This window comes from Belonocnema kinseyi, chromosome 5 (assembly GCF_010883055.1).
Source record: "Belonocnema kinseyi isolate 2016_QV_RU_SX_M_011 chromosome 5, B_treatae_v1, whole genome shotgun sequence".
NCBI lineage: Eukaryota > Metazoa > Arthropoda > Insecta > Hymenoptera > Cynipidae > Belonocnema > Belonocnema kinseyi.
Genome location: NC_046661.1, coordinates 88,222,254 through 88,246,952, shown reverse-complemented (window position 1 = coordinate 88,246,952; position 24,699 = coordinate 88,222,254).

Genomic DNA, 24,699 nt, shown 5'->3' with positions numbered 1-24,699 from the left:
TTCCCCGGGCCCCGAGTGTCGCTGGGACTCATCCGCGAATATCGTTTCCCCCACCCCTCGACCCTACCGCAGTCGCGGACGAAGACATAAAAAAACAACTCACGAGCGACCACAGGAATGCAGAACGCTGTCTATGTCACGCCTGAATTCGGGCAGTAAGGGTCCCAATAGGGCCCAGGGAGAAACTGGACCCTCGAGAAAAAACTTTTACTTTTAATGGAACGAACTCTCGGCTTTTTTAAGTTTCCGGAATTGTGTCTACGTTTTGATCGAGGCGTGGAATTGCGTCTTGCAGGTGGGTCTTAAGGCCCTAATTTTAAGTTTCCTTCTATGGGGTTTTATTTATTATATTTCGTGCTGAAAACAGATTTATAATTGGCCTAAATATTTTGGCCTTATTTGGAGAAGAATTCCAGTTTGATGAGGCACAATATAACTATTTTAAGTTGTAGGCTCTAATGATAAATTTTTTTCATTTAAAGGTGTTCTGATTTTTTTAATAATGAAGGATTTAGAATTTTTTATGCGTAAAATTTGGGCCTTAAAGTCCAAAAATTTCCATTTCAGACGTTTGGATCATAATCTTCTGGGTTAAAAAAAATCATTTTAGTTACAAATTCAACTTATTTTTGGAAAATATAATTATTTGGTTGAAAATTCGTTTTTTTTGTTTGTTTAAAATTAATTTTTCTACATTAAAATATAACTTTAATTTTTGGTTGAAATTGATATTATTTATTAAACACTGGCCTTGTCTTGTTGAGAGTTCATGTTTTTAGCTAAAGCTGGACTTTTTAAATAAAAATTTAACTTTCTGGTAGAAAATGTACTTTTTTGTTCAAAAAATCATGTGGGAAAATTAATTTTTTTGGTTGAAAATCTAAATGTTTGGTTAAAAATTTCTCTTTTTTAGTTAAAAATTGAACTAATTGAAAAAACTTTCAACCAATTTCTAAAAATTCATATTTTTTCATATTAACTTCCTTAGTTGAAAAATTAATTATTCCATTTTTAGAAAATTAAACTTCTAGGTTAAAAAATCATTTTTTGGCTTGAACTCTTTTGTTCAAAATTATTTTTTTTTAAGATTCATTATTTTAGTTGAAAAATAATCTTTTTTTTTAAATGTAGCTGTTTTCTTAAAAATTCTTTTTTCTGTTGTTAATCATTCATTTTTTTATTAAAAAACGTAAATTTTTTAATTTCTTGCTTAAAAAATAATATTTTGTCTTGAAATTTATTTTCTTCTAATTAAAAATTTGTTTATTTTGTTACAAATTCGTCTTTTTTGATAAAAATTAACCTTTTTCAATGAAAATTCATCTTCTTTGGCTACAAATGCAATTTTTTTGTTTTTAATTAATCTGGGGTGAATAAAGATTCAAGAATTTGGCAGAAAATTTAATTATTTAGTTTAAAATTAATTTCTAGATAAAAATAGTTTTTTTGGTTCAAATTGTTATTTGGTTCGAATTTAATTATTTGTTGAAAAATTAAACTTTCTTGGTGAAAATTAAACTTTCAGGTAGAAACTTTATTTATTTTTAAAAAATTATATTTTTGGACTGAAAATTGAAAATTCGTGTTTTTTTTTCTTTTTTTTAAATAAAATTTTGTAGTTGGAAAATTCATCTCTTTAGTCGAAAATTCAATTACTTCATTAAAATTTGAAACAGTTTATAAAAATTAATATTTTTTTAAGATTCACCTCCTAAGTTAAACAATGAACTATTCCATTTTGAGAAAATTAATCTTTTGGATTGAAAAATTATCTTCTTACATTAACTCTTTTGTTAAAAACTTTTTAATTAATTTTTGTTGGTTGAGATTTCAACAATTTGGTAGAAACTTAAATTATTCGGTTTTAGTTTTTAGTTTGAACTCTTTTGTTGAACATTATTTTAATTCAACTTTTTTTTTAAATTTGACTATTTTCTTGAAGATTCGTTTTTCTTTTTTTTGAGAATTATTGTTTTAACAATAAATGTAACTATTTTATTTTTGGTTGATGATTTGTGGGTTAAACTCTTTTGTTGATCATTTTTTTAATTAATCTTTTTTTTATTTGACTATTTTCTTGAAGATTCGTTTTTTTTATAATTATTGTTCTAACAATAAATGTCACTATTTCGTTTTTGGTTTTTGAAGAAAAAAATAAATTACTAAGTTGGAAATAAACTTTTTTGTTAAAAATCATATTTTTAGGATGAAAATTAAATAATTGTGTTGAAAATTAGATTACTTTGTTAAAAACTCATGTTTTTTGGTAAAATATTAATCTTCTTGTTAAAAAATGCATCTTTTTGTTTGAAAATTTTACTATTTGGTTAAAAATTAGTTTTTTTCTTATTAATTTTTTCAACTAACATTGTGACTATTTACGTTTTGGTTGAAAAATGATATTTTTGATTTAAAATTGATCTCTTCTGGTCGAAAATGCATGTATTAAATTATAAAATATCTATCAATTCAACAATTTGGTAGAAAATTTAATTATTCAGTTTAAAATAACTTTTAGTTAATAATTCTTTTTTTTTTAGTTTAATATTTAACAATTAGGTTAAATATTAAACTATTTTAATGAAAATTTAACATTTTCGTTTAAAAATCAGAAAATGTTATTGTAATTAGACTGGAGATTTGTTTTATAGTTTGTTTATGAAATTAATAAATAATACCGATTAACGAATTCTTATCATCATGTATCGTTTTGTCAGTAAAAGAAAGTATTTCAAAAATAAAACTTTACTTTAAAAACGAAAAATCCATAATATAGGCTATTCGATAATTTTATTTATTTATAACAATTAGTTTAACCAGATAATAATTTATATCGCTTTCGAACATCCCTGCGCATCTAGTCCAGCTATGCTGAACAAAGAAAACATAACATAAGATAACATAACGCCGCACAAATCTCTTCAAATCGAAATGTTAAATTATTTCATCCCACTGGCGGGGGGGGGGGGGGGGGGGGGTGTTACAGGTAGAACATAAGGCCTCAAAAATTGGGCCTTATGAATGAAAAATGGCACCATTTTGACTAATTCCCGGGAAAATTTTCTTCATACCGCTTAATGTGTGCATTTTCAATTTTTTATATTATTATTATCTGGATCGAATTGAAAATAGCAAAATCGTTCGGCTTCGAAGGTTCTCTTCCGCATGGTTTGACTCGGTCTCTATAACTATAGTCCACAACGCCGACTATGGTGACTTTACGATTCTACACCATAAAAATTGTATTCGTAATAAAAGAGCAGGTTGGGAAGAATGCTAGATGTATAGCGACACTTAAAACGGTTTTATTACGAATTGTAGTGGGAAATCTGCCTAACCCACCAAGTGACTTGGGCCTTACGGCCCATTGGATTTCTTCTTGGAATCATTGGAATCTTCTACTTGCGAACAATTCGTGAAAATAGCAAAGAAATCCATATACAATTTTAAAATGTAGATTTGGGCCTTATAGTCCGAAAAAGTTCGAATTTGGATCTTGCTTTCAAAAAGAATCAAAAGATGGCAATTAAAAGAGTTTTTAAAAATCCAGCTTCAATATTCAAAAATTTAATTTAAGTCCGTCATTTTGGGCCTGCATTTTAAACCGCTCAAATTTGGGCCTTATAGTCCCAAAAAGTTAGAATTTAAATCTTGCTATAAAACATAAGCAGAAGATATCAAATAAAAATGTTTAATGAAAAACAATTTTCAATATTCAGAAATTAAGTTTGACTCTGTAGTTTCGAGGCTGAGTTTTTAAAAGCTAATATTTGGGCCTTATAACCACAAGGAATTAGAATTCGAATCTTGCTTTTAAATTAATTAAAAGATATGGAATAAATTCTTTTTTAAAAAGCAACTTGATATTTATCAATTTTATTTGGCTCTGTAGTTTTGGACTTGAATTTCAAAAACGCTCAAAATTGGGCCTTATAGTCCCAAAGGATTTGGAATTCGAATCTCGCTTTTAAATTAATCAAGAAATATTAAATAAAAGTGCGTCAAAACAAAACAGCTTCAATGTTCACAGAGTTAATTTTACCCCGCAGTTTTGGGCCTCAGTTTTAAGCCGCTGAAATGTGGATCTTATAGTCCCCAAATTTTAGAGTTTGGATTTTGCTTTTAAAAAGATTTAAAATATTTTAAATAAAAATGTTTTTCGAAAATAAGCACATTCTTCATTCATAAATTTAGTTAGACTCCGTAGTTTTAGCCTAAATTTTAAACCACTAAGGTTTGGGCCTTATAGTCCCAAGAAATTAGAATTCGTATTTAGTTTTTAAAATAAATCAAAAGATATTAAATAAAATTGTTTTTAAAAAAACACCTTACTATTCAACAATTTAATGTAGCTTCGTAGTTTTGGGCCTCAATTTTAAAATTGTTCAGAGTTGGGCCTCAAAAAAATTTTGAATTTGGATTTCGCTTTTAAATTAGTCAAGAGATATTAAATAAAGGTGTGTAAAAACAAAACACCCCAAGTTTGAATTTAGATTTTTCGTTTAAAAAGAATCAAATTATAATACATGAAAGCGTTTTTTTAACGCCTTTAATATTCCCAAATTCAATTTGGCTCCGTATTTTTGGGCCTGAATTTTACAAACGCTAAAATTTGGGTCTTATAGTCGCAAAAAGTTTGGATTTGGATGTAGCTTTTAAAAAATCAAAGGATATTGAATAAAAATGTTTTTAAAAAACATCTTCATCTATCAGAAATTTAATTTGGGTTTCTAGTTTTGGGCCAGAATTTTAGAACGCTCAAATTTGGACTTTTATCCTTATAGTCCTAAAAAGTTCGAGTTTGGATCTTGTTTTTAAAAAGAATCCAAAGGAATTAAATGAAAGTTTCTTTTTTTAAACACCTTAAATATGCAGAAATTTATTTTGGCTCCGTAGTTCTGAACCCGAATTTTAAAACACTTAAATTTGGGCCTTGTAATCCCAAACAGTTAGTATTTGTATTTTGCTTTTAAAAATAATCAAATGATAATACATGAAAGTGTTTGAAAAAAAGCATCTTTAATATTTAGAAAATTAGCTTGGTTCCGTATTTTTGGGCCTTAATTTTAAAAAACGCTAAATTTTAAGCCTTATAGTCCAAAAAAGTTTGAAGTTGGATGTTGCTTTTAAAAAGAATCAAAAGATATTAGAATATTAAAAGTGTTTAATTAAAAAATAGCTTCAATACTCAAAAATTTAATTCGGGTTCCGACTCCCGAGTTTTGATCCTGAATTTTTGAAAGCTCAACTTCGGGCCTTATTCTTATAGTTGCAAAAAGTTAAAATTTGGATTTTTGTTTTAAAAAGAATCAAAAGATATTAAATAAAAGTGTTTTAAAAAAACTTTAATATTCCTTCATTTTAATTTGGGTTCTTAGTTTTGGGCCTTAATTTTAAAATGCTTAAATTTAAGCCTTCCAGTCCCAAAAAGTACAAATCTAGAAATTTGGTTCTTATTTTAGACAAGCACAAAAAAATATAAAATACAAGAATTAAAAAAAAAAACACCTTCAATATTCACAAAATTAATTCGGGTCCGAATTTTTTTGCCTCCATTTCAAAACGCTTGAAATTGGACCTGATAGTAGAAAAAGGTTTGAATTTGGATTCTGTTTTTAAAATGAATTTAAAAATATTAAACGAAAATGTTTTAAAAAAATACCTTAATGTTCCCAAATTCAATTTGGGTCCCCAGTTTTGGGCCTGAATTTTAACGTTAAAATTTCATCTTTTCGACAAAAATGAATCTTGTTCGTTAAAATTAAACGTTTTGGTTAAGAAATTATCTATTTTCGGTTGAAAATTCGCGTGAATCTAGCTTAGGCACAGATATCCATCGTAATTTTATGTAATCAAGAGTAATCCTATACCCAATTTTAATTTTCGAGCCCTAATAAAAAGTGTTTTCTGTACATTTGTTGACTTAGAGAAAGCGTTTTAAGCTTTGGAAAGTGCTGAACTCCTGAAAGAAATCGATTTATTATATTAATTTATTATTTATTTTCTATCTCGAGACAGTGAGGATACGTGGGTTTGCGTTCGCAGATGATGATAATAAGAATGGCCTTCTTCGACAAAGTTTTGGATCTAGGGACAATGAGGGTACGTGGGTTAGTGTTCGCAGATGATAATAAAAATGATCTTCCTCAACGATCAGGGGTTGAATCTCGAAACAATAAAGGTACGTGGGTTAGCATACCCAGATGATAATAAGAATGGTACGTGGGTTAGCGTTGGTGATGATAATAAAAAGGCCTCTCTCGACGAAGAAGTTGTAGATCTCGGGACAGTAAAGGTACGTGGGTTAGCGTTAGCAGATGATAGGGTTTTTATGGTAAAATCAATCGAAGATCTAATTTTTTGCAAATTCCTTATGTAAATTTATTCATTATAAAACGAAAAATAACGCAAAGAAACTGAACTTTTCTGCAATCCTAACAACTTCGTTCACTGTTCCCTGAATTTGGGGCCTGATAGGGCCCCTTTGAAGGTTACCTAGTGGGGGGGGCCAAGGGTAAGAAAAGAAAAGTGACCTTCTTCCAGGAAAATTAGAGCGCAACCTGTATCCCATCTAAGTCGTAAAACGATGGTGGACAATAAACCGAAGAATAAACGGAATACTGAAGTTAAATCACCCGACCGGAGGAAACCACAATCCACAAGGAAGGGAAGACATGAAAGAGGAAATGGCACTAAAAGTCTAAAAACGAGTTGCCCTCGAACAAATTGCGTCTAACTTTAATGGTCTGCCAATTTCCATCTTTTGTACAAATTATTGTCATTTGGCAGGCAGGCCCAGTTTCTGTTTTTGGATTTATTTATGCTTTTATGCAACCTGAAGAAAATATTCTAAAAACGGATTTTATTGTTAGCTATATTTAAGAACGGTTTCTGCAATAAATTGCAAAAGATATGACTCCTTTTATATTTTGTAACGGAATAATCTCAGATTTTAAAACTCTTCATTTTTGGTTCGGAATTCATCTAGCTTGATTACAAATTAAAAAGTATTTAGTTGAAAATTTAATAATTTTATTCCAAATTTATTTTCCTTTGCTTAAATATTGTAATATTTGGTTAAAAATTCGTTTTTTCGTTTGGTTGAAAATTCTACTATTTGGGTGAGAATTCAATTACATTCTTAAACATTTATTTTTTGCTTTCAAAATTCTTCACTTTAGTAGAAAAATTAAATATTTGATCAGAAATCCGTTTTATTAAAGTTTTATTAAAAAATACATTTTTTTCAATAGAAAATTTAATGTTCCATTTTTCATTAAATTAAATAAAAATTTGGTTGAGAATGAACTTTTTGTATAAATAGAAAATTTGTGATGGAAAACTATTTTTTCTGTTTGAAAAAATATATATAAATTTTGAAAACCAACTTTTTCAACTGCAAATTTAACTTCCATTTTTCGTTAAAAAGTTATCTTTCATGTTAATAATTAACTTTTATTTTAAAAATTTAAATTTTTTTATAGATAATTCATATTTTATCACCTGATAATTCCACCTTTTTATTGAAACTTCATCTTTATGGGTTAAAAATTCTGTTATTTTCGTAGAAAATCATATTTTTTAGTTAAAATGAACTTTTTGGTTAAAAATAAACTTTTTGTTTGAAAATGAACTTTGGAGTTAAAAATTAACTTCTTGGTTGAAAATAAACTTTTCGTTTTAAAACTGACCTTTTAGGTTGGAAATGAACTTTTTGGTTAAAAATTTCCTTCTTGGTCTAAAATAAATTATCTTTATATGTAAAAATAAAGTTTTCAATTTAAAAATGAATTTTAGTGTTGAAAATTAACTTTTTGGTTAAAAATTACCTTCTTAGTTGAAAATTAACTTTTCGTTTGAAAAATCAACCTTTTTTCAGAGAATTAATATTTTTGTTTAAAAATTTAACACTTTGATTTGAAAATTCATGTATTTTGTTAAAAATGTTATCTTTTTCGTTTAAAATAAATTTTTTAACTGCAAATTTATTTAGTCTATGTTTCGTTAAAATTAACTTTTTTGTAGGAAATTAATATTTCTTATTGAAAATTCAACTATTTGGTTAAAAATTCATCTTTTTGTTTAAAAAATAATCTTTTTTATTAAAAGTTAATTTACTAGGTTAAAAAATAAACTAATTTGTAAAAGCTAAACTTTTCTAAGGATTTATTATTTCAGTTGAAAATTCATATTTTGGTGGAAAATTAATTTTTTTACTATAAATATAACGATTCTACTCTTAGTTCGAAATTAATCTTTTTTGAAGGACAATTTACTTTTTTCTTAAAAATTCATCTTTTCCGTATAAAGGTCCACGTTTCTCATAAGCTCATGTAAATTTACTCGTTCCAAAATAATGTTTTCAAATTACATTTTTTTATGAAAACTTACCTTTTTTTAGTTTAAAATTTAAATATTTGGTTGATAGTTCAACGGTTTTGTAAAAATTATTTTTGTTTCATCAAATTTTAACATTTTAAATGAATTAATTTTATAAATAATTTAATTTTTTTACTTTAAAATAAAAACTTTTTATACAGCTCTACTTTTGATCAATAAAACTTAAATCCTTTCTTGTAAACTCATCTATTTCGTGGAGAATTGAACTATTTTGTTAAAGATTCATTATTCTAGGTTGGAATTTATTTCGTTTTTTTTTTCAAAATTCTACTATTTGGCTGAAAATAAAAGTAATTTGTTGAAAATGATTTTTTTTATTTGAAAATTAATCTCTTTAACTACAAAATTGAATTTTTATATAAAAACTCATTTTTTAAAATTAAAAACTTAACTTTCTTTTTTTATAAAAATTACTGTATTTTTTTGAATATTCATGTTGTTTTATTAAAAATCCATTTTCAATCTAAAATTAAACTGATTAATTTTTCGTTAAAAATGAACTTTTTTGTTAAAAATTCATATTTTTGAGTTAAAAGTTCTATTGTTTACTATAAAACTTGTTATTTTGGCTTTAAAACTCAGCATATTTTTTTGAAAAAGACCTTTTTGTTTAAAAATAAAACTTTTTTTTTGAAAATGAACTTTTGGATTAAAAATTAATTTTTCAGTTATAAATTCACTTCTTGGTTAAAAAAAATTTTTCGTTTGAAAAATGATATTTTAGGTTGAAAGTGAACTTTTTGCTTAAAAATTTCCTTCTTGGTCTAAAGTAAATCAACTTTTCGTTTGAAATAAAGTTTTTGATTTAAACTTGAATTTTTGAGCTGGACATTAATTTGTTGGTTGAAAGTTACCTCCTTTTATGAAAATTAACTTTTTTGTTTAAAAATAAAATTTTCGTTTGAAAAAATGGGCTTTTGGGTTGTAAATAAACTTTTTGATTAAAATTAACTACTTGGTTGAAATTTGATGTATTTTGTTGAAAATGTGATCCTTTTCGATTGAAAATTCATTTTTAACTGCAAATTTAATTAGTCTATTTTTCGTTGAAACTTAACTTTTTAAATTCGTCTGTTTAGGTGAAAAATACAATAATTTGGTAGAGAATTATCTTTTTGAGAATTCAATTGTTTGGCTATTTTGTTGAAAATTTAATTATTTTATCAAAAATTAAACTAACATTCATGGTCTGCCAATTATTGGCATCTTTTGTAAAAGCATTGTCATTTGGCAAAGAGGACCAGTTTCCGTTTTCGGATTTATTTATGCTTTTATGAAACCTGAAGAAAATATTGTAAAAACGGATTTTATTGGTGGTTATATTTAAGAAAGGTTTCTGCAATAAATTAAAAAATATGGCCCTTCTGAAATTGTAACGGAACAGTCGCAAATTTTGAAACTCTTCATCTTTCTATTATTTACGATCGAAATGAAATCTGCTTTCTTCTCAACAATTTTAAGAATTAATTTTATGCGCCAAAATCAGCACATGAAGAAAATTAAAAAATTAAATTTAAAAACTACCTCCTTTCCGGCTCATTAGAAAATATAACTTTTTTTTATAAGTTAATTTTTTGTTTAAAATGTCGTCTATCTGATTTTTAGTTCGGAGTTCATCTCGTTTCGTTAAAAATTTTACTATTTGGTTGAAAATTGAATTATTTTATTGATTTTTTTAAGATTCATATATTTGGCTGCAAATCCAAATACTCGGTTGAAATTATTATTTTTTCTGATAAAAAATTAATTTGTTAACTTTAAATGTACCTATCCTATTTTTGTTAAAAAGTTGTCCTTTTTTCATAAATTATTTTTTTATTTAGAATTAATTTTTTCAACTGAGATTGTAACCATTCCCTTGTTGCTTAAAATTTCATATTTGAAATTAATAATTGATATTTAAGATTTCGTAGAAAAAAATGATTAAAAAAATTATAATACATACTTGTTTGAAAATAAACTTTTTGTTAAAAATGCACTTTTTGGTTCAAAATTAACCGTTTGGTTGAAAATTAAATTTTTAGTTAAAAATGCAATCGATTTGTAGAAAATTCCAATTTTTGTTTTAAAAGTTCTGTTATTTTCTTGGAAAATTATACTGCATGATTAAAAATAAATTTTGTCGTTGAGAATTACCATTTGGGTTGAAAAATAACTTTCTGTCTAAAAAATAACTTTTTTGTTGAAAATAAAATTTTCGTTTGAAAATGAAGTTTTCAGTTGAAAATTAAATTTTAATTAAAAATGAACTTCAATGTGTAAAATTAAACTGTTTTTTTGAAGGTTGACTTTTTGAACTGTTTTTTTAGATTGTATTTTGTCGAAAGAACATTTTTTTAAAGATTAATTTTTACAACTGTACATTGAATTAATCCATTTTTGGTAAAAGAAAAATAATAAGTTTTTTTTCTTGAAAATTCATACTTTTATGGTTAAAAATATAGTTTTTTTTGCAGAAAATTCGTCTCCTTGAATTAAAAATCCAACTGTTTTTTTTTTAAATACATCTTTTTGTTTTGAAGATTCTATTATTTTAGAGAAAAATTATATTTGGTCAAAAATTAGCTTTTTTGTTAAAAATTTATATTTTCGGATTAAAAATGCAGCTACTTTGTAGTAGTAAAAAATTCAACTATTTGGTTGAAAGTGGAATTAGTTTGTTAAATTTTCCTTAAGATTCATTATTTTAGTCAAAACATTCTTTCTTTACTGAAAAATTCGTCTTTTTTTAATTGACAACTTATCTTCTTTGATAGTTTAACTCTGGTAGAAAAAAAGGATTTAAAAAAATTTGTCTTCTTTGGTAGAAAACTAAATCTTCTTTGTTGAAAATGCATTTATTTGGTTAGGGATTTTCCTATTTTGTTAAAAAAGTATTTTTTGTTAAATTTAACTGGCTGTAAATTCTGGTTTTCTAAATTGAAAATTCATATTTGCCATTAAAAATGTTTTCTATTTTATGGAAAATGTATATTATTCGTTAAAAAATTACCTTTTTTCTAGACATTCTCTTATGTGGTTAAAGATTTAACTTCTATATTTTAAAAAATTCGTCTTTCTTGCTTCAAAATTTAATTATTTTCTTAAACAATTTGTATTTTTTTATGTTATGGCTTCGAACAGATAAAATATTTTAAATAACTTGATGTTAATTGTTTTTTCTTCCGAGTCTAAAATCAATATTCTTCTAATATTGATTTTCATTTCTAAATTGTAGCTTAGTGGATAAGAGCATCAGACCGGCAATCTGAAAGACCTGGGTTCGAATCCCAGCAGAGGATGAGATTTTTTTTACAATTTAGGAATAAAAATCAATATTAATTTCCTGAAAATGTTACAGAATAACTACGAATTTTGAAACTTTTTATTTTTCCTTTAGATTATTCTCTTCTTTCCTCTCAATATTGGCTGAAAAGTCTATAGAAATTATATTTTTCCTACGAATTTGCTTGTTAATAAATTTTGGTTAAAAATCTCATTAATTGGTTGAGAGTTGAATTATTTTGGTACAAATTATTTTCTTTCTTTTTTGAAGATTCATCTCGTTTGTAGAAAATTTAACTATTTTTCTAAAAATTCCTTTTTTATTGAAATTTGTTTATTTTTCAACAGAAAATGTCACTAATTAATTTTTTATTGAAAATCGATATTTTCCATTAAAAATGGATCGTTTTGAAAATAAAATTGTTCTTCTTGGACAAATTCAACTTCTTTTTATTTTAAATTAAAATCAGTTTGTGTTGAAATATCAACTGGTTATTTTACATTTTTAATTAATTTGTTACAAAATTTATTTATTTTTTATTTATTTTATTTTATTCTTTCTTTGTTGAAAATAAACTTTTTGGTTGAAAATTAAAGTGTTTTTGAAAATATTCGTATATTTGTAGAAAAGTGATCCGTCTGGCTTTACAATTAAACTATTTTCCTAAAAATAGAATTATTTTTTTGAAAAAATAATCTTTTTTTGTTTATTATTGTTTTTGTCTTTTGGTTTAAAACTAAGTTTGTATCTGAAAATTTAACTATCAAATTGTAGTTTTGAAAATGTATCCTTTCTAAGTAAAAATATAACTATTTGTTGGAAAATGTATGTATTCTTTTGAAAACTCGCTGAGGTAAAAACAATTTCTTTAAATAATTTTTCATTGAATTTAACTTGTTGAAATTAATTTCTTTTTTGTTGAAAATTCATTTTTTAAACTAAAAATTTAACAATTCCATTTTTGTTGGAAACTTATATTTTTAAATTGAAAATTTAATTGCTTTGTTGAAAATCAAGTATTTTCTTGAAAATTCCACTATTTTTTGAAAATCCATTTTTAATTTTGAAATCTCGTTTAATTTTTTCTTAACACTTAAAAATGTATCTCTTTTGGTATGAAATGTTTTTTAGCTTCAACTGTTTTTCAAATTCGTTTTTTAAGTTGAAGATTCATCTGTTTTTATTGTAAATCTTTTTTTTGTTTAAAAGTAATCTATTTTATTAAATATTCCTTTTTTTTGTTAAAGATTTAACTTTTTTTTAATTGTCTTTTTTGGCCGAAAATAAAACTTTTTTGTTCAAAATTTCTCTTTTTAGATTGAAAATTCATCTTTAATAGTAGAAAATATAATAATAATAAAAATAAATAATGAAAAAAAAATAATAATGAAATATAACTTAAAATTTGGTAAGGATTTTTTATATTTCTTCAATCTTTAATGATTAAAAATTAACATTTATATTGAAAATTCAACTGTCTGAAAAAATTGGTCCATTTGGCTTGGAAATTTGAATGTTTTTTTTTTAAGTTCAACTATTTTGTTGAGAACTCGTCCTTTTGGACTGCAAATTTACCTTTTGCGATTGAAAATTCAACTTTCTTTGTTGAAAATTAACTTTTTTGTTGAAAATTTAGTGTTTTTGAAAATATTTGTATATTTTGCTTGAGAAATTTAAATATTTGGTTGTAAATTAACTTATTTTTATTTTATTTTATAGAAATTTGATCTATTTGGCTTTACAATTCAACTATCTTAAAAAAAGAACTATTTTGTTGAAAAATTAATATTATTTTGTTAAATATTGTGTTTGATATTTGACTAAAAATTAATTTTGTTTCTAAAATTTAACTATTATTTTCTGGTTTTAAAAATATATCCTCTCTAATTAAAAAATATAACTATTAGTTGGTAAATTGATGTATTCTGTTGAAAACTCATTGAGCTAACAACAATTTTTTCTATTTGTTCTTTTTTTTTATTTAACTGGTTGAAATTCGTTTCTTTTTTGTTTGAAATTAATTTTTTAAACTAAAAATTGAACAGTTTCATTTTTCGTTAAAAACTTATATTTTTTCATTAAAAATTTAGTTCATGGATTGAAAATTTAATTGCTCGTATTTTTGTCTTAAAACTTAAAACTTCATCTCTTTTAGCAGAAAATATTTGTTGGTTTCAATCGAAATTTCAACTATTTGGATCAAAATTAAATGTTTGTTTGTTAAAAATCCATCTCTTTTCATCGAAACCCCTTTTTTTTTGTTTGAAATTAATTTACTTTGTTAGATATTTAATTGCTTTATTAAATTAAATTAAATTTGACTGTTTGGTTAAACGTTAATTTTGTTTGTTAAAAATTCATCTTGGTTCAAAAATTCATGTCTTATAGTAGAAAATCTTTTTTGTTTCAGAAAAAATAATGTATTTTGGTTCAAAATTCGCCTTTCGGGATAAAAAATTGATCTTAGAAACGTAAATCGTTTCATATTTAATTCAATATGATTTCTATATATTATTCTTATTTAACAAAATTTTTCATCTATTATTTCAATATTTTTATAAAAAAGCACCCTATTTCCCCTCTTTTAGGAAATTTGTTGACTGTGAAGTCTGATATTAAAATTTTTTTAATTATTATTAAATCAGTATTGAAATGTATTGTTCACCACATGATAACATAGCAATATTTATAAATAAAATATAAATAAATAAATAGAAATGGGGTGGGCTGAAAAATCAAAAAATTGGTAGCTTGTTTTATAGACCAAGCCAGTATCCCTTTTTGACACTATTTTGAATCACTGATCACATTTAATAACTTTTAATTGTTTAAATTTTTTAAAATAAATAATTAAACTCGTTGATAAGGAAGATTTGTTTATTTGGACTCTAAAGAGTGACCTCTTCCCGAAAGAAAATTATTAACTGAACTGAGGGACCTTCGCTGGGCCAGTGGTCCGTCTGGCCGTTCCGTCGAGAGGATAACAGTTCACGGGCTGTACCGTTTGCGCTAACGTTATCCCGGTACTTCTTGGTCGTTCGGACATTCGCATAAGTAAGAAAGTGAGTCGATACATACGGAAAGTAAAACGGTGAACGTCGCTTATAAGATTCACCTTCAATACAAAGGGATCGTCCTTACAACACACTCTTTCCCTTTCATCTTTTTAACCTTTCCCTTCTTTCCTCCTTTCCCTTCTTTTCTTCCTTTCTTCCCTTCTTTTCTCCTTTTCTTTCCTTTTTATCTTTTATTTTCCCTTATCTAATCTAACTTTCGCATCCTTTCTTATTTCTTTAATTTTTTTCAGAAGTGAGATAAAAGTTCAGAAATTAAGGATGTTGAGGAATCTTTCTAGCAAGAAACGCTTTCCCGTTCATCATTTTGCTTTTTCCTTTCCCTATTTCACATTCCTTTCTTATTTTTTGCTCGTTTTATAATTTATTTCCTCTTATCTCATTATTCAAGCCTCGCTCTTTCACAATTTTCACCTCCTGCTTTCCCTACTTTCCCTCACAGTCATTATTCTTACTCTCCTCACTGCCCTTACTTCCCTTCCCCTCATTTTCCATAATTTGTCTTCGCTTCCTCTACTTTCCCTCCCTTAAATTCCTCCCACTTCCCCTACACAGGCTTTCTAACTTTTATTACTTTCCCTCATTTTCCCTTACGACCTCTTCCCTCATTTACTCTCTCACGAAAAAACTACTAAGAATTGACGAACACCCAACCGAAACTATAATGGTTCCCTTTTTTAAACCTTTTTTTTTTCTTCCCTTCCTTAGCTTCTCTTCTTATTTTCTTCTATTTTTCTCAATTATTTTACCTTTATTTTCTGTACTATCCGTTTGATTTATTTCTATCATCCTTTTATTTTTTCAAGACTAAGTAAAAAGTTCAAAACTAAGGATATTATGGGATATTTCTCACGAGGGGTTTATTCCTTTTTCATCTTTATAGACCTGTCCCTTCTTTTCTTCCTATCTCTATTTTTTTCCTTTAGTCTCATTTATTTTCTCTTATCTCATCCAGTTTTCTTTGTCTTGCTTTCTTTGTTCCTTTACTTCCTTCAAGTGTCAGAAAAAAGTTCAAAATGAAAAATGTTAAGGGATCTTTCTCAAAAGCAATTCTTCCTTTATATCTTTTAAAGAGTTCCCTTACATTCTTTTCCTCACCCTCCCACACTTTTCCTACCGGCACTTCACCCTTCGCGAAATTTCTGCAAAGTTTTTATCCTCTACTTTCCTATCCCCTCATTTTCCCAGCTAACAATTGGTTCCTTACCCTACTCAGTCTAATTTCTAATCATTTCCCCTACATTAACTCTTTTCTCCTCACCTTTAATTTTCTACCACTCATTTTCTCTCACTTCACGTCGGACCCCACATTTTTTCTCACCTCCTCTAATTTTCTAGCCCTCATTTTTCCTCAATTAACCTACTCACCCTCCCCTCATTTCTGATCCTTTCCTCTAATATCCCTTCCCTTCTTCTACATGCTCACCCTTCCCTTCAGTTCCCTCACTTAACGTGCTTGGCCCTAATTTCCCCTACTTTCCCTCTCGCAATTTATCCTACTAATTCTTTCAATTTTCTCAACTCTTTTAATTCCACTTTCCTCCTTTCCCCTCACATTTTCACTTATAATTTCGACTCATTTCAGCTTTTCTTACCTCCTTGGAAAAAAGTATGACAGATGGATTCCTCACTTGCAATACTTTCCCACCTCTCATTTCCCCTCACTGTAAATACTTCCCCTTTCCCCATTTTCGATCACTTCCCCTTACCTCATTTTCCATGTTTATCTTTTCTTTCCCATCCCACATTTTCCATATTTTTTCTTTCTTCCCATCTATAATTTTCTCTCATTTATCCTATTTCCCCTTCCATCGTGCCCCCTCCCCCTCTACCCTTATTTCCACTGACTTCCGCTACTTCTTCTAATTTCCCCTCCTTTTTGTCACATGATTCCCCCTAAGTGCCCCTAATTTCCCCTCATTTCCTCGTACTTATGGTCACTTAATTCCCCCTGAGTGTCCATAATTTCCCCTCACTTCTGTACCTTGGATTTAAGTACAACGGCCCAAATTTTTTTTTCAATTTGGTAACCATGGATATTTTTATAAAATATAAGCTACACATAGTTTCCATCAGGAATAAAAAATTATGTTCGACAAAACATTAATTATTTTGGGCTTGAACGATCCAATGCAGAAAATTTAGTTACATAAGGCGTTTGTACTATGTAAGTTTTAGAGGAAAATTCATTGTTTTTAGTTAAAAATTCGACTATTTTGTTAAAAATTAATGTATGATATTAAAAATTTTTCATCGTCAGTAAAAAATAATTTTGATTGGAAATTCGTATTTTTCGTTGAAAAATCAATTATTTTGTGAAAAATTCAACTTTTGTTTAAAAAAGTCATTTTTCGTTGTTAAAAATTCAACTATTTGTCGAATAATCGTCTTTTTTAGTAGATAATTAATCTTCTTGGTTGTAAATTCATTTTTTTGCTAAAGATTCAACTATTTTGTTGAAAATTCTTTTCCTATGTTGAATTCAACTCTTTTTCATTCAAATTTAAAAATTTTAATATATTTTTTTAATCGTTGTTTTTTGGTTAAATATTAATTTTTTTACTGATAATTTAACTATTCCAGTTTAAGAATTATCATTTCAGTTGAAAGGTCCTCTTCTTAGCAAAAAATTTAAATATTTGTTGCAAATTAATTTTTTAATTAAAGATTTTACTTTTAAATTTTGGTGAAACATTTATCGTTTGCAGTTAAAAATTCTACAACTTTGCTGAAAATTTGTCGTTTGCAGTAGAAAATAATCTTCTTGATTAAAAATGCACATTTTTGATTGAAAATTCAAATAGTTGATGAAAAATTCAATAACTTTGTGACTTTTCTTTTAATTTAACTACTTTGGAAGAAAACTTAATTATTTGGAGGACATGAATCTTTTACGGCTTAAAATTAATCTATTTTGTCGAATATTCTACTTTTTTGCAAGAAAAAGAATCTTCTTCGTTGAAAATTCATATTTTGTTGTTGTTAAAAATTCAACTCTAATTAAAAAAATCTGCTTATTGAAATTTAAAGAATTTTGTTTAAAAAATATCGATTTTGTTCGAAAAATCAACTGCTTTTTTGAAAATCCACATTTTTTATTGAGGATACAACTATTTTGTTGAAAATTCCTTTTTCCCGCTGAAAATTTAACTGATATTTAAAAACATTTTCTTTTTTGCTTGAAAATTAAATTTTCAAATGAATTTTTTACAATTAAATTTTCAGTGAAAAATTAATCTTCTTGGTGTTATATTTCATTATTTTAATTTAATTTTTTGAAAATTTTAGAAATTTAAATTAGACTAAAATCCAAATTAAAAATCCTATTTAACGTCCAATAATCAAATTGATGCAAGCTGCTGTTAAAAAAAACAAGAATCCAACGAACTAAATATCTAAGGATCTAAAGAAATTCAAAAAATATTCTCCTAAAGACTTTCAAACAATTAAAAATAATTACAACTAATTTAAATTAAATTAAAATACATCGAAAGAGATCAAAGTAATTTAAAAGAATTTAAAGTCATTAAAAAGAAATATTCTAAATAATTCAAAACATAACATTTGTAAGAAAATTTAAATAAATTCAGGCAATTTAAAATAGTTTAAAATTTATCAAAACATAATCATTAAAATTGGAATTGATTAAAAAGAATCCAAAAGAATTCTTCCAAAGGCTTGAAAAATTCAAAACTATTCAATCTGATTCAAAAAAAAAAAAATAAAATTGTTTGTTGTGGTCCAAATTTCGTCGCTGGATTCTTTTTTTTTAACAGGAGTTTACACGAATTTAATTTTTTGGTCAAACGTTTATATATTTTGTTGAAGATTGAACAAAATGTTTAAAAAGTGATCTTTTTTCAGTGAAAATTCGTGTGAGTCTATAATTTAAATAGAATTGGACCGCATTTTTATTTTTATAATTTGGCAGTCAATTATATTTATTATAAAATGTGAGCTACACATAGTTTTAATTTAAAAAAAAAAAAACATTTTTTTTAATGGGATTCCTACTATTTTGGGCCCGACGGATCCAATGCAGAAAATTGGAGCCCAATACTTTAGGCCCAAAGCGTCCAATGCCAAAAAAATTGTTTCATAAGACTACACGTATTCTTTCAAGTTTGTCAATCATCGATATTTGTTTTTAGAATATAAGCGGATGAGAAATAGAAAATGTTTGGAAAATGGGCCTTAAGAGCTCTCCAATTTCGGGACCTACGTTTACAATGTCAAAATTATTGTTTTAAAAGACCTAAATGTATTCTTTCAAGTTTGACAATCATCGATATTTGTTTAGAGAAAATAAGTTAATAATTATTGTTAACTGTTTTGAAAATGGGCCTTAAAACCCTACTTCTTTTTACCCAACGTGTCCAAAACTGAAAACATTATTTCATAAGACCCAAAATTATTTTTTCAAGTCTGTCCATCATCGATATTTGCTTAGAGAATATAATTTCATAAAAAATGGGAAAATGTTTGGAAAATGGGTCTTAAGAACTCTATTATTTTAGGCCCGGCTTGTGAGATGCAGAAAATACTTTTTCGTAAGGGCCAAATGTATTCTTCTAATTTTGTTAATCATCGATATCTAGAGAATATAAGAAATGGGAAATGTTTGTCAAATGACCTTAAGAACCCCACTATTTTGGGCCCGATATTTCTGATTCACAAAATATTGTTTTATAAGGCCCAAATTTATTCTTTCAAGTTTGTCAATTATCGATATTTGTTTATAGAATATAAGTTAATAAGAGATGGAAAATGTTTCAAAAATGGGCTTCAACAACTTCACTACTTTGGGCCCTATGTGTCTAATGCAGAAAATATTTGTTTTATAAGACCCAAATGTATACTTTAAAGTCTGTCAATCATCGATATTTGTTTTGAGAATACAAGTTAATAAAAAATGAGAAATGTTTGGAAAATGGGCCTTAAGAACTCCATTATGTTGGGCCGAGCATGTGCAATGCAGAAAGTATAGTTTCATAAGACCCAAATGTAATTTTTCAAGTTTCTCAATCATCTATAAATGGAAAATGTTTGGGAAATGGGCCTTAAGAACCCAAATATTTTGGGCTTGACATTTTCAATGCAGAAAATATTTTTGTATAAGGCCCAAATTTATTCTTTCAAGTCTGTCAATCATCGATATTTGTTTATAGAATATAAGTTAATAGGAAATGGGAAATGTTTCAAAAATGGGCTTTAAGAACTCCACTACCTCAGGCCCCATGTGTGCCATACAGAATATATTGTTTCATTATAAGACCCAAATGTATACTTTCAAGTCTGCAAATCATCGATATTTGTTTAGAGAATATAAGTTGATAAAAAATGGGAAATGTTTAGAAAATGGGCCTTAAGAACTCCATTATTTGGTCCCGGCGTATGCAATGCAGAACATATTTTTCTTAAGGCCCAAATGTATTCTTTCAATTTTGTTTATCATCGTGTCTGCTCATAAAATATAAGAAATGGGAAATGTTTGTAAAATAAACCTTAAGAACCCCACTATTTTGGGCCCGAAATTTCCAATGCAGAAAATATTTTTTCATAGGACCTAATTGTATTTTAAATAAGTTAAAATAAGTTAATAAGAAATGGGAAATGTTCCGATAATGGATCTTAAAAAGCACCCCATGTGTGCCATACAGAATATATTGTTTCATTATAAGACCCAAATGTATTCTTTCAAGTTTGTTATTCATCGATATCTGTTTATAGAATATAAGAAATGGGAAATGTTTGTAAAATGGGGCGAATATTGTTTCATAAAACCCAAATGTATTCTTAAGTTTGTCAATCATCGATATTTGTTTTTAAAATATAAGCTGATAAGAAAATGGAAATGTTTGGAAAATGGGCCTCAAGTACTCCACTACTTTAGGCTCGACGTTTTCGAAGCAGAAAATATTATTTCATAAGGCACAAATGTATTTTTGTCAAGTTTGTCAATCATCGATGTTTCTTATAGAATATAAATTCATCAAGAATAAAAAATGTTGAAAGATGGGCCGTAAGACCTCGATGATGACTTCTGTGACATCTGAGGTCAAAATAACATAATAAAAAGAAACAACTTTTTCTTGTGAAAGGGAGAAAGGAAGACAGAAAGAAGTTAAGAAGTAAGGACAAGGCCCAAAAGCAAAAAGTAAGGACGATTCAAGGTCGAAATTTGGGAACCAATGGGAAGTGACTGGAGGTCAAGGGGAGAATATTGCTGAAGAGGAAGGAAGAAAGTAGGATCGCACGATTTTCACTCTCCGTGTTTTCGATTATGTAAGCGTCTGAACGTTGTCTTACGGTTAATAAAACAGTTACGTTCGCCTACTTATAACGTCTTTTGCGGAGCGGCAAAGCTCGCGGAGCCCGAGCGCCTCGATACCGTTCGCGCGGATCAGGCCCATAACAGAGGAGCTAGGTCTGGGATCCAGTGATCCACTGTTACGGAGAACCGACCTTCTCCTCTCACCTCAGCCCCCACCCCTTTCTTTGCGTTGACACTGACACTGGGACCGCTGCGCTGGGACTTACCTTTCCACTGCACCGGCGGTGCACTTACCAACCACGCCCAGCTTCCAGACCGGGCTTCTCGGACGGGTCTCGGGACTTGACTCGAGTCTTGAGACTCTCAGGGTCAAGGTTCTAGAAACTACGGCGACACAGGAAAATTTCATTACCGGCGAGGGAAACAAGTCAATGAACTTAGATTCTTAGAATCTTAGATAATCGAGGAAATCGGTTTCTTTTCTTGTCTCAGCAATTTTTCTTCTGTTTTAACCCAAGGGGTTAGTGACTTTAAATCTTGTTGTTCAAATTTTCATAATAATTCAAAATAGTTCAAAAGAAGACATCAAAATCATTTTAAATAATTAAAAATAATTTAAGAGGATCAAGAAAAATTATTTTGGATGAAGGCTTCTTAAAAATTCAAAAGAATTCCAAATAATTCCAAATTTAATAGAATATATCAGGAGAATTATCCAAGAGAATTCAAAATAATTTTTAAGAATATACAATAAGACAAATGATTCTTCTTAAGTCTTCAAAAGTATATAAAAGGATTTAAAATATATGAAAACCATTTAAACTAATTCACGAAAATTCAAAATTCAAATAATTTAAAAGGATATAAAGAGATTCAAAAAATATTCTTCTAAAGACTTTAAAACAATTAAGAATAATTACAACTAATTAAAAATAAATTAAAATACATCGAAAGAGATCAAAGTAATTTAAAAGAATTGAAAGCTATTGAAAAGAATGATTCTAAATCATTCAAAACATATAACATTTGAAAGAAAATTTAAATAAATTCAGGCAATTTAAAATAATTTAAAATTTATCGAAACATAATCATTATAATTGAAAAGAATTCTTCTGAATTCATAAAAATTCATAAAAATTCAAAATAAAAATAATTCAAAACAATCTAAATAATTTCAAAAGAAAATTTCTGAAGACTTTAGAATAATCAAAAGAAATACAACTAATTAAAAATAATTCAAATACATTGAAAGAAATTAATATTATTAAAAATAATCTAAAGCCATTCAAAAGTATTATTTTAAATGATTCAAAATTTATCAAAACATAATCATAATAATTAAAAAGAATCCTAAATATATTCTTCTAAAGACTTCAACAAATTCAAAAGGTTTCAATCTTATTTAAAATATATATCAAAATATGTCAGAAGAATCCAAAATAATTTAAAATATTAAAAAGTTATCATTCTTTTAAATATATTTTTAAATATTTTTAAAAATTAATGAAAAGTAAGAACATAATGTTTAAGAATCTATAATAGTTCAAAGAATTCTTCTGAATTCTTCAAAAGTATATAAAAGACTTCAAACTAGTTGAAACGAATTCAAAGAATGAAAAATAACTCAGATTAATTAAAACTATATCATAATATATACAAATAATTTTAAATAAATCAGAACCATTTAAACTAATTCAAACAAAAATTAAAATAATTCAAAAAATTCAAAAGATTAAAACAAATTAAAAATAATTAAAAGTTACCTGAATAATTCAAAACATATCAATATATAATAAATTTATATCATAAGAATTAAAAATAATTCTTTTGATGAGTTCAAAATAATTCAAAAGAACTACAACTAATTAAAAATAATGCTATTAAACCGAAAGAAATCAAAATAATTTAAAAGAATCTAAATCCATTGAAAAGAATTATGCTAAATAATTTAAAATGATTGACATTCATTCAAAATATATCATAATATATCTAATTTTAATAAATTTTTTTAAAATAAAGGCAATTTAGAATAATTCAAATTGTATAAATAAAATTGAATAGAATTCAAAAGAAATTTTCTGTGGGCATCACAAAAAATGTCAAGCAATTCAAAATAATTTTAAAAATATTATAATATATCTACGAAAACTTAAATAATTAAATAAAATTTTAATAATTCAAAATTTATTAAATTATATAACAAAAATTTTTTAAAATTAAAAAGAATCCAATATAAATCTTTTAAGCACTTCAAAATAATTAAAAAGAATACAATTTTTAAATAATCTTAAAAAATGATTGATTATAAATTAAACAACTTTTAAATATATCACGAGAATTCAAGATAATTTAAAATAATTCAAAAAAATTCCTTTAAGAACTTCAAAAATATTAAATGAAATAAAAAAATTCAGAAAGATTAGAAATATAATGTGATATTTTTAAATAATTCAAAGCAATTCAAAATATACAAAGATATATCACCAGAATTCGAAAGAATTAAAAAGAATAATTCAAAATATATGGAAAAAATTCAATTTATATCAAAAGAATTTAACAGAATTGAAAAGATATCTCCTGTGGACATTTAAATATTCTGAACAATTCAAAATATTAAAAAATAATTTAAAATAATTAAAAATAAATCAAGAGAATTCAATACAATTCAAGATAAATTCAAGAAAATTAAGAAAAAAATTTAACATAATTCTGTGGAAATCAACAAAAAATAAAAAAAATTGAATATAATTCAAAATAATTCAAGAATATCATATTATATCATAGGAATTAAAGAGAGTAAAAACAAATTTAAAAGAATCCTTCTTAAGACTTGAACACAGTTCAAAAAATGCACACTAATTCAAAATGCTTTAAATATATCCAATTATATCAGAAGAATTAAATAGAATTAAAAATAAATCAAACTAATTCTAAAAATTCTTCTAAAGATTTCAAAAGAATTAAGAATAAATAAAAAATATTAATAACAATTTAAAATATATGGTTAATTATTGAAATAATTAAAAATAATTAAAAACAATTCATAATAATTTTAAATGTATCGGTAGAATTCAAGAGAATTAAAAATAATTCAAATTAAGGGAAAAAATTTAACAGCATTCAAGGTCAATACAAAAGAATTCAACATAAAAATCAATAAATTCAACCAAATTCTCGGCAAATTCAAGAAATTCTAGAAAATACGACGAATACAAGTGAATTCAATAGAATTCTAATGAATTACAAAAATACAAATGAGTTCAAAGAACTTAAGTAAAATTCAAGAGTTAAAAAATAATTCTGAATAATTTCAAATAATTACAAAAATTTTTTTAAATTTCTAAAATCAAAATAATTCTAAATAACTCTTAATATAGAAAAAGAATTTTAGACTATTTTTCCGTCTAAAGACTTTAAAACAATAGAAAAAATTGTCATAAATTCAAAATAGATCAGAGAAGAGAATGCAACAGAATTCAATGACAAGTCAAGAGAACTCCTAATAAGTCAATTAAAAGATTTTTTCTAAGGGCTTCAAATCAATTCATAAGAATTGAAACTTAATAAAAATAATTGAATATATATATATAAATAATTAAAAATTTGTCATAAGGACAACCGCAGGATTTCGCCGGGAGCGGGTGCTAATCTGAAAAATTGCACCCGCTTCCAGCGAAATCGCGGTA